Here is an 11,138-nt window from a genome sequence, read left to right on the forward strand (position 1 = left end):
GGAGTTCTTTAGACCTTTGATACCAGGGATAGCTAGAAGCACCTTCTGCAACATCTTCTCCAGGCACTCCTTATTCTAGAAGCCAAGGCATGTTGACATTTAAAAAAAAAAAAAAAAAAAGATATGAGATTTACTTTTTCTTCAGAGATGCGGGTGTGTCAGGAGGACCATGACTCTCAGAAAGGAATGTTCAGGAGCCTCTAACCTTCTCTATGAGGGTGGGTTTTTTCCTTCTGGAAGGGCAAAACAGGCGAGCCCAGGCCGGTTCAGGCAAAGAAAGTTAAACATTAGTAACTGCAAGAGTTGCCTGGATTGAAAATGGGGTGTGGCTGAGATAGCCAGTAGCCTGGGAGGGAGTGTACAGAGAAAAGAAATTCTTTTCATGAGGTCTTTTGAAATTGGTAACAAACCTGTTTTTACAAGTTACTGCAATTGGAGGAACTGGATTTCTGTGAGAAGTTATACTGGAGAAAATGATGATGTCCATTCTTGGGTGGTTGTAAGACTTGGGGTCCACCCCAGGCACAAAACAAACACCCACAACTTTAGTTGCCACACATTGGGTGACCGACACATTTGCCAACATGTGATACAGACATTAATCCATGGATTCCCATGATCCTCTGGAAGAGGGATTGATGCATTGCCTGGACTTGCTGGGTGAGATCACTGGGGAAGGGCTCCTGCCCAGGGCCACACACAAGGCCAGCACAGGGTTTGAACGCAGCAGGGAAACAAGAAGAAAGGAAGGGAAAGGGTTATGGTGCCCCTCTCTGATTCCAGAGTATTTCGGTCCCTGTAGGGACCATCTTCCTCCTGGTCCCATCTAGCCCTCCAACCCCAATTCCTTCTTAAAGTAGTGGCTCCAGGCCTGGAGCACGCTCTGGTGGACACTGTGTGCATGCAGTGGAGTGAGCTAGCAAGGAGCCACACAGCTCACAAGAGGGTACAGTTCAGCTGGGCAGAGGGTCCCAGAGGATACAAAAAGATGGGAACCCACTCACCCATTTCTTCATCACCGCCCAGGGGGACCATTCTGACCATTCTTTTTTTTTTTTTTTTTTTTTTTAGTTTTTCGAGACAGGGTTTCTCTGTGTAGCTTTGCGCCTTTCCTGGAACTCGCTTTGGAGACCAGGCTGGCCTCGAACTCACAAAGATCCGCCTGGCTCTGCCTCCCGAGTGCTGGGATTAAAGGCATGCGCCACCACCGCCCGACCTGACCATTCTTTACTGGACAAGGTGAAGCAGAGAAAAAAGGGGCATGGGGGAGGGGTATCCTGGAAAACCAGACGCTGGGAAAATGACCTATTGTCCTTCAGCCCCAAGATCCTCAATACAAGATAGAAAGGGTAGAATGGTACTTAATTTAAAGAAGGAATGGGGATGGGCTGGAGAGATGGCTCAGCGATTAAGAGCACTAGTTGCTCTTCCAGAGGATCCAGGTTCAATTCCCAGCACCCACGTGGTGGCTTACAACCATCTGCAACTCCAGTTCCAGAGGACCCAACACCCTGTTCTGTCCCCTGTGTGTATTTCACATGTGGTACACAGACATACGCACAGGCAAAAGACTTACACACATGATAAAAATAAATCTTAAAAAAAAAAAGAAGAAGAAGTAACAGGGAGTAGATGCAGATATGAGTGGCAGTTACAGAGGAGGAAAACTAGGAGCTGAAAGGGTTTGCCACAGCCACCACACAAAAGGCAGTGGCTGTGGCAGGGTTAACAATGCAGATAACTCCCCTCCCTCGTCTAAAATGTCCAAAAAAGACTAAATCTACCCCCCTCCAACCTCCAAACATTGTCTGATCTTTTCCCAAGAAAACCCATTCTCCTCTTGGCTCCTGCCACTACCCCATCCACTCACACCAGACCCCTGACCATGGGTTTTTATCCACCAAGATAACTCTCCCTCTCTGAGAATCCCTCCAACAGTTGTTTGTGTTTTTGTGGTTCGGCGTTTGTTGTTGTTGTTGTTGTTTTGTGGTTTTGAGACAGGGTCTCACTATGTAGCCCACACTGGCCTGGAACTTGCGATTCTCCTCTGGCAGCCTCCCAAGGATTGCAGATGTGAGCCACCAAGCCTTGGAATCCAGTTGTTGAGATTTGTAGGGTACCCAGCGGTGGGACAGATGAGAGCTGTCTCTCCTTTCCAGTCGAGGCGGAGAAATCAGAGCTGAACATGCTACATGCAGCTGCGGGTAGAGAGGCTTGCAGGGGAGGCCTGGAAGCCAGCTCTGGAGGGAACTAGACCCGTGGAGAAGGGCGTAGAGGGCAGGTCAAAGAGAGGGGGATGCAGAAGGAAACAGACTTCCTCTGACTCTGGCTTCTGAAATTCGATTCTCAACCCAGAAAAAGATGCGGAACTGATTTTAAAAGGAAAGGCCTGGAAACCATCAGAGATCAGCTGCGTCTCTGGGGGCAGCAGATGGAGACATATGTCAAAGTCATTTTGTGAACCGCCTCCCTGGAGGTAAAAACAAATGAACCAGAGCCACAGGCCTGGATAAAGACAACTGTGAAAACTGAAGTGAGCCTCCAGTTGCAAAAGAATTAAGCGTGGGAGGTGGGGAGATGCCTCACTGGGTAAAGCCCTTGTTTTGCAAGTGTAAGGTCAGAGTTCAAATCCCCAGAACCCACATAGAGCTGTGTAAGCACATCTGTAATCCCCATGCTATGGCAAGACAGAAGGATATCTCAAAATGTACACGGCAAGAGCAACAAAGAGAGAGTCAGTCTCAAACACTGTGAAAGGCAAGGATCAGTACCTAAGGTTGTCCTTTGACCTCCACACATTCACAGTGGCATCTCTCTCTCTCTCTCTCTCTCTCTCTCTCTCTCTCTCTCTCTCTCTCTCTCTCTCACACACACACACACACACACACACACACAAGAATAAGTGCCAATTGTGTGCCAAGCTGTTGTGCCTACAAAGGAAGATTTCTGTAGCCCAGGCTGTCCTCCTTTGCCAGCTTCCCAAGTACCTGCACATCACCCCTGGCTCCTTTTCTTTTTTTTTAACAACTTTTTTTTTTAATGTGTGTGTGTTTGCCTATGTGAGTTTGTGTGCACCATGTGCGTACAGAGGCACATGTGGAAGCTAGAAAAGTACATTGACTTCCCTGGAGTTGGAATTAAAGGCCATTGTGAGCAGCCGTGTAGGTACTGAGAATTGAACATAGTTCCTCTGCAAGAACAGCAAGCGTACTTAACCACTGAGCCAACTCTCCAGCCTCCCTGCCTTTCTTCTCCTCTTCTGCTTGCAGTATTTATAAGGATTTTGTTTGCTAAGCAAGCACTCTGTCACTGACCTACACTCCCTGCCTCACATATAAAGATCTTAATTAAAAGTCAGACATAGTGGCACATACCTTTCATCTCAGCACTTGGGAAACAGGCAGGAGGATCTCTGTGAGTTTGAGGTCAGCCTGGGCTACATAGCAAATTCCAGACCAGCCAGGGCTCTACAGGGAGACCCTGTCTCAAAAAAAAAAAAAAAAAAAAAAAGATGTTAATTAATTATCTTTATAGGAAATTCTAAAACCATGCAACGTTTCATTCAACCAAACAGTTTAAGTGTGCCAGTGAGCCAATTATGAGTTTCTACTGTGCTTTGTATTGAGCCCAGGTTTTTGCACACGATAAACAAGCTCTCTACTGCAGAGCTACATCCCCAGCCTTCCTTTTACTTTTTACACTGAGACAGGTCCTCATAACTTACTCAGCCTGACCTTGAACTCACTGTGTAACCCAGGCAGGTCTTAACATGAAATCTTCCCACCTCAAACTCACCCCACAAATAGCTTGCAGCACCAAGTCCTACTCAAAACCCCTTCCTTTGTAAGATGGAAACAGAGAGGTACCGTAGGAAAGTAACTTGTTAACATCAGAATTCCCTATCTGTGGGAGAATTGAGGCAAAGGGACTGGAGAGGCGGCTCAGAGGTTAGGAGCCTTGACTGGTCTTCCAGAGGACCTGGGCTTCAGTTCCCAATGTAGAGACTCACAACCCTCTGTTAATACAGTCCCAGAGGAACTGACATCCTCTACTGGGCTCCTTGGGCACCAGGCATGCACATGACACACAGACATACATGCAAACAAAACACCCAAACACATAAAATAAATGAAAATTAAAATAATTAAAAACAAACAAAGAGCCAAATGGTACTCCATTGTCTGCCTGTGTCTCTCTGATGGGCATTTGGGGCAGTAAAAAAAAAAGGGGGGTTGGAGGGACAGAAAAAATGTAACTGTAGCCACAGACACTAGCTTATCTGCTCGTCGTTCCCTGTTTCCTGGAAGGTCACATGACATTCAGTCGGGCAACACAGAACTTAGCATGATGACTCCGTTTTGATTTTCAGTCTGGTCTATGAGGACCCAGTACAGGAAACTAGTTAAAAATAATGGTGTGTGTTGGACTCTGAGCACCACACCCTACAGCCTGAGGTTCTGGTATCCTGACAGGGGACTATTAGGGACTATCAGGTGCAAAAAGAGGTTTTCCCTAAGGCCCATTTATCTTTCTAGAGATGGATCTAGTTTTAGCACAGCTTGGTTGCCTGCACCTGTAATCTGAGCATTCCAGAGGCCAAGGCAGGAAGAGTTCATTGTCAGTGTGGGTCACTGTAAGATCCAAGGCAGCCTGGAGACCCTCTCTCTAGAAGCAAGGAAGGGAGGGAGGGAAGAAGGAAGGGAAGAAGGGAGGAAAGAGGGAGGGAGGCAGAAGGAGGGAGGGAGGGCCAGCCAGATTTGTTGGAACAGGCCCAGAATTCAAGCTACTCTGGAAGCTGAGGCAGGAGGATCACAGCCTGGGCTATGGAGTTCAAGACCAGCCTAACCAATTCAGCGAGTCTCTGTCTCAAAGTAAAAAGAGGGTACGGATACAGTCCGTGGAGATATACTTGCCTAGTATGTGCAAAGCCTTAGGTTCAATCCCCATGACAGCCACACACACAGAGACAAACAGGAGAAACCCATTTTTACCATATGCATGTGTGGGGAAGACACACAAAAGTAAGAGACCACCCAAGAAAGGCTGCATGAAGTTTATTTGACCATCCAGGGGTCACAGAAGAACAGAAGTTTTGGAGAGGGAGAGAGGAAGACAGGGGAGGAGGGACAGAGGGAATGAGAGAGGAAGGAAGGGAGGGAAACAGTGACTCTAGATTAGAATTGACTCACAGAGGAACTTGGACCTTGTTCCCACTACCCACTACTCTTCTTACCTTGCAGCCTTTGCTCCCCATTCCTTTCCTCCCCTCACTCTCTCATAACGTGTGTTTTAACTCCCCCAGACAGCCGCTTCTGTCTCTGCTTCACAACAATACCAAAAGCTCGCCTGCCCTTCTTTACTTCATGCATATGGTGCTTGGTCTGCCTGTGTGCACAGCAGAAGAGGTACTAGATCCCAGAGGACCATGACTATAGACAGTTGTGAGCCTCTGTGCAGGTGCTGGGAACTGAACTTAGGGCCTCTGGAAGGGCATGTTCTTAAACACTGGGCCTTCTCTCCAGCCCCATCTGGCCCCTCTTAGGGACTTTCATTTTGTGTGACTCGAATGCATGTGTATATGATAAGAATAGATTTATCTTGCTTTTGAATTATTCTTTCTTTTTCTTTCTTTTTTTTTTTTTCTTTTTTTGAAATACTACGTAGCTCAAGCTGGTATTGAACATTCTGTATAACTCAGGCTGGCCTTGAACCCCACAATCCTCAGTGTGTTGCTCCCCCACAACTCTGTCTCATTTTTAAATTTCATTTTTATAATTTGCAGTGAGGGGGGGGCACAAGCTGTGGCATCCATGTGGAGGTCCAAGGACAATTTGTAAGAGTCAGTTCTCTCCTTCCACCACGTGTGTCCCAGGGTGCAACCTCAGGCCCTCAGCCTTTAAAAGTAAAACACCTTTACTCTCTGTAGAGGCTTGAATGAGATGTCCACCCCACCCCCAACCCTGCCCCCGCAAGTCTTAGAATTCTTGGTCCTCATGGCAGCACTGTTCGGGCAGGCTCAGGGAGTGTGGCCTTACTGGAGAAAGTGTGCCACTGGGGGTGGTCTTCAAGGCATCAAAAGCCATGCATGTTTCCACTTTGTTCTCTCTGCTTCTTATTTGCCATTCCGGATGTGAGCTCTCAGCTGCTGCTCCATCCTCCATGTCTGCCTGCCTGCTGTTGCTCTACCTCATCACAATGGTGAGGGACCCTTATCCCTCTGGAACCTAAGCCCAAAATAGACCCTCCCTGCTCTAAGTTGCCTTGGTCTTGGTATTTTACCATAGCAATAGAAAAGTAACTACTGCACCCACTGGTTCACCTCACCAGCCCCTCTTCGGTTCTTTGAGACAGGGTCTCATGTGACCCATCCTATAGCCATGACTGTGACTCTGAACTCCTAATGCTCCTGCCTCCACTTCCCAAGTGCTAGGATTACAGATGTGTACTATCAAGCCCAGCACATCTATGAAGTCCTCAAGGTGCTTCTTCTATCTAGCAAACAAAACCACCCTCCTTCCTCACTTCCTGAAGCCAATAATTAAATTAATTTGATATGTCAGAAAACCCTGGTTAATAGGTCAATATGTGATCTGAAATTCTTTTCTGTTTGTTTGATTGGTTGTTTTGGTTTTTTGGTTTTTTTTTTTTTTTTTGGTTTTTTTTTTTTTTTTTTCGAGACAGGGTTTCTCTGTGTAGGTGCCTGTCCTGGCTCTCCCTCTGTAGCCCAGGCTGGCCTCGAACTCACAGAGATCCACCTGGCTCTGCCTCTCGAGTGCTGATATTAAAGGTGTGTGCTACCACTGCCCAGCTGTGACCTGAAATTCTTTAGCAAATCCCAAAGGGTCCTTGCATTGATCAGGAAATACCACAACCAAAGTTTCCACTTCAATTTTTAAAATATATTTTGTGTGTTTGTGTGTGTGTGTGTGTGCGTGCAAGCATGAGAGAGGAGGGTGTGCCTTTAGGAACAGGTTATCTACATTCACCTTGAATTGCAGGCAGCAAACCCAAGTGCCCAGCCTTGTGTGTCAAGGGCTTTCACCTGCTGAATCACCCTGCCAGTCACCAGCTCAATCTTTGGCCCCGAGAGTATAGATAGAGGCCACAACAATGTCTTCTTTTGATAGAGAATATTGTTCCTGGGCAGGGTGGTATGTACCTTTAATCCCAGTACTTGGGAGACCGAGACAAGATCTCTCCTGAGTTTGAGGCCAGCCTGGTCTACATATTGAGCACCAGGACAGCCAGGACTACATAGAGAGACCCTACCACAAACAAACAAAACAAGAAGGAGGAGGAGGAAGAGGAGGAAGATAAGGAGAAGAAGAGGAAGAAGGAGGAAGAGGAGGAGGTGACAGAGCATGATGGAGAAGAAGCCTGACAGGGAAACGTGGATGACGTGGGAAAGTGGGGGTTAGCTTCCTCATCTTTAGTTCTGATATAAGCTCTGAAAATTTCTCTTTTTAAAAGATTTTTATTATGTTTAATTACGTGTAGGTGTGTGTGTGTGTGTGTCTGTGTGTGGATATGTGCATGTGAGGGCAGGTGCCCTTGGAGTCTAGAGGTGTCAAATCTCTGGGAGCCAGAGTTACAAATGGTGTGAGCCACCCGGTGTGGGTGCTGGGAATTGAACCCGGGTCCTCTGGCAGAGCCACAAGTGAGCTAAACCACTGAGCCAATCTCTCCAGGCACTGACCTTTTCTTATCAATTTCCTATCCTTCAACATCTTTCGAGTCTCATGGTACTGGAATATTGAGGTGTATAAGAATGATGGAGCCTTTCTCTTCTTGGGGAGCTAGGATCCGGGAAACTCAGCAGCCGCCAAGGCTGCCCTGAGCCAATGGCTTTGGGGTTCTCATCTCTCAAACTCAGAGAATGAAATTCATGGACCAAATAGAGTGAGTTTTAGAGAATTAGAAGAGAGGAGGGAGGAGAGAGGGAGGGAAGGAGTAAACACAGAGCTAGAACAGAGCTCCTGTAGAGCAGGAGAGGTCCCAGCAAGTCAAGTATCACCTAGCTGCTTCTCTGGGGCTTTTTGAAAGGACATATGCACGCCAGACATTTAATCCTAGTATTCATGCGGCAGAGGCAGGAGGATCTCAGAGTTGGAGGCTAACCTGGTCTATCTAGTGAGTTCTAGGACAGCTAGGGCTACATAGAGAGACTCTGTCTCAAAATAAATAAATAAATACAATAAAGTACTTATGCCAGAAACAGGGGTGTGGTATGGGGAGGGAATGAGTTAGCATTCCTGGCACCCAGCAAGGACAGTTGAGAAATGGCTACCTTGGGGTCCCAGCCCTACCTGACACCTTTCTGCAGCTTAGTCCCATCATTTTCCCCTTCTAAAGGAGTAACCCTAAAATCTTTAGGAACCAGACCAGGGAGCAGAGCACCAAACACTTCCAGCCTCTAGCCAGGACAGGACCAAGGACAATTTTGGCTTATGGCTGAGGACATCAACTGGAGGGGACCCCTGCCCTGTGTAACCAGCTTCTATCTCCTAAAACTCCTTCATCCATTTCTTGTACATTGACAATGTTATCATTTCTTCTCTTAGCTGTTTCTAAATTCCAACCAAAGTAGGGCCCCAACTCACCACCATCTTTCCTTTTACTACCAGACTCTGACTCAGCCACAGGGATGTCAAACTTCCCCATCGAGGAAAACATACAGCCTGGTTATCTTTAGTTCAGTCTCCACATTTTCCCAAATATTTGCAAGTTATCCTAACTATCAAAACAAAACTGTCTGGTATACCAGATGGCAGTTTTTCTTGAATGCATTCCTCCTTCTTTACATTTCTTGTTCTGTTCCATTTTGGCTTTTGAGACAGGGTCTCAAGTAGCCCCTAGACTGGCCCTGTATGCACTGTTCAAGAATCTCCTTGAACTCTGGTCTTCTTGCCTCCCAAGTGCTGTATTGCTGGTAGACATATTGTCCTTGTATTTCTGTGTCCCTTCATGGCCTTTCCTCCTGAAATTGACAACCTTCTGTGCTAGCTGGAAGCTTATGCTTCAGACTTACTTAATCACCTCATGAGAGTAGGTGGTTAAGGTTTCACCCCAGCAGAGTCAGTTCCTCCCACAGGGTCTGATGTTCATGTTGTGTATTTATGGAAATGTGAGGGGACTCCAGGCACTGGGTGGTCACCCCTTATCTGTGCCTATGTAGGTGAGCCAAGAAAGGAACTTTTGGCCCGGGAACAAGGCATTTTGTTTAGTTTACTTTTTTTCTTTTATGTTGATTTATATTTGGGGATGGAGCATACCCATGTCACACTGCATGTGTGGAGGTCAGAAGACAACTTGCAGGAGTCAGTTCTCTCTTCCACCTTGTGCATCCTCAGGATTGAACTCAGGTCATCAGACTCTGCAGCAAGCACCTTTACCTGCTGAGCCACTTTGCCAGCCCGGAGGCATGTTTTGGGGGAGTCTCAAAAGGAGGCCACCATATGTCTCAGGGAGTTTCTCCAGACACCACCACCTGCTGGGTTGGAAGGAACTCGGGGCTTCTTATCATCAGCATCTTTACAATCAGCCATCAGAATTTCTAAACTAAATGGGGTGAGGCTGCAAAGAAGATGAGCAGGAGACGGGAAACAAAGTTAGATGTTAGAGGAGCGGCGGCAGAAGAAGACCCAATGCTAGCAACAAGCGTCCTGAGACAATGTTTTGAAACAAAAATAGGATGTCCAACATAACAACCAGCTTAGTATAAACCAACAGGCCATCAACCAAAACAAAAGGCCGGCAGCGGAGGGTGCAGGTTACCGACTGATTCGCCATTATCCACTCAGAGAGGCAGCATGGATGGTGACAGCCCCGTGCTGGGACCTGGTGCCAATCCAGATGAGGCCTCGGGTGAAAATGATTTATCTCTGAGGTCCAAAGGGAGTAAGAGATATTTCTTCAGAGCCAACTATGAGTACCCATGGCTGGAAACAGGGATTCAGACTGTCCCTCCCTTGTGGCATGTTCTACTGTGGAGGAGGTGACATGAACTTTTTCTAGTCACAAAACAAAAGAAAACTATAAATCACTGTATTTACCAAATACATCAGTGGGGACTGAGGAAGGTGGGACTTTATAAGTTTCAGATGCTATCTTCTAATAGTCTAAGCCTTGGGGTTGGTGGGAGCCTGTGGTCTGCTAAGTTTAACAATGCATTCCAAAAGTTGCACCTAATAGGCACAAAGATGTGAACTCAGATACAGAGCTAGTAAATCTCTGTTAAAGGGAACTAAAGATAGCCCAGTGTCCTTCTGACTCACAAGGAGCAACACTGAGTCTTCTCTTCTTTGCAATCTGAAGTTGTAGTTCAGCCCTCAGCATGCAGGATCTTCAACCCAGATATGGCTTCTTCGGGGAACATCCGTTCATACTGCTTCCCTAGCACAGAAATAAAGCACAACATTTTCTTCTAAAATGTAAAGTCTTGCCCTACAAGAGGCACCCCCACGTCCCTAGAGTCCTCACGGGTCCTATCTCCTACTCAATTTTTGGTACAGCAAATATTTATTGAGTGGCTGTCTGTGCCGACTGCTAGGGATACTGCAGCCAACCAAACCAGCCGCTGTCTATCATCTGATTCTGCCTTAGCCCTCTCAGGCCTTCGTACTTCCAGATTATCTGACCTCATCCTCCTTTGCATGTGGAGATGAAGAACCCAACCCTCCTCTAGGTTGCTTACAACCCCATTGTCAAGATGGCGCTAATTCAGTGGTTCTCAACTTGTAGGTTGAGACCCCCTTTGGGTCACATATCAGATATTTACATTATGATTCGTAACAGTAGCAAATTTAGAGTTATGAAGTAGCAATGAAATAATTGGGGGGGGCGTGTCACCACAATATGAGGAACTGTATTAAAGGGTTGCAGCATTAGGAAGGTTGAGAACCGATAAGTTTTGAATCCCGGTTGCTGGGTATCCGCTGCCACTGATGTAATAAACCAATCAAGCTGAATTAGTAAATCCAAGTTAATTAACAGAGCAAAGCAATCCTGGGTAACCCTTGGGAAGGCTGGGAAAGAGTCACATGGCAAATATGGCTACCAGGCCTTAAGCGGCCTGTAGACATGGTCTTGAGCAGCCCCAGGGGTGGGGGTCTGGAGTGGGAGGGCAGCTCTAGGGGAGG

Source organism: Peromyscus eremicus, chromosome 1, assembly GCF_949786415.1.
Source record: "Peromyscus eremicus chromosome 1, PerEre_H2_v1, whole genome shotgun sequence".
Taxonomy (NCBI): Eukaryota; Metazoa; Chordata; class Mammalia; order Rodentia; family Cricetidae; genus Peromyscus; species Peromyscus eremicus.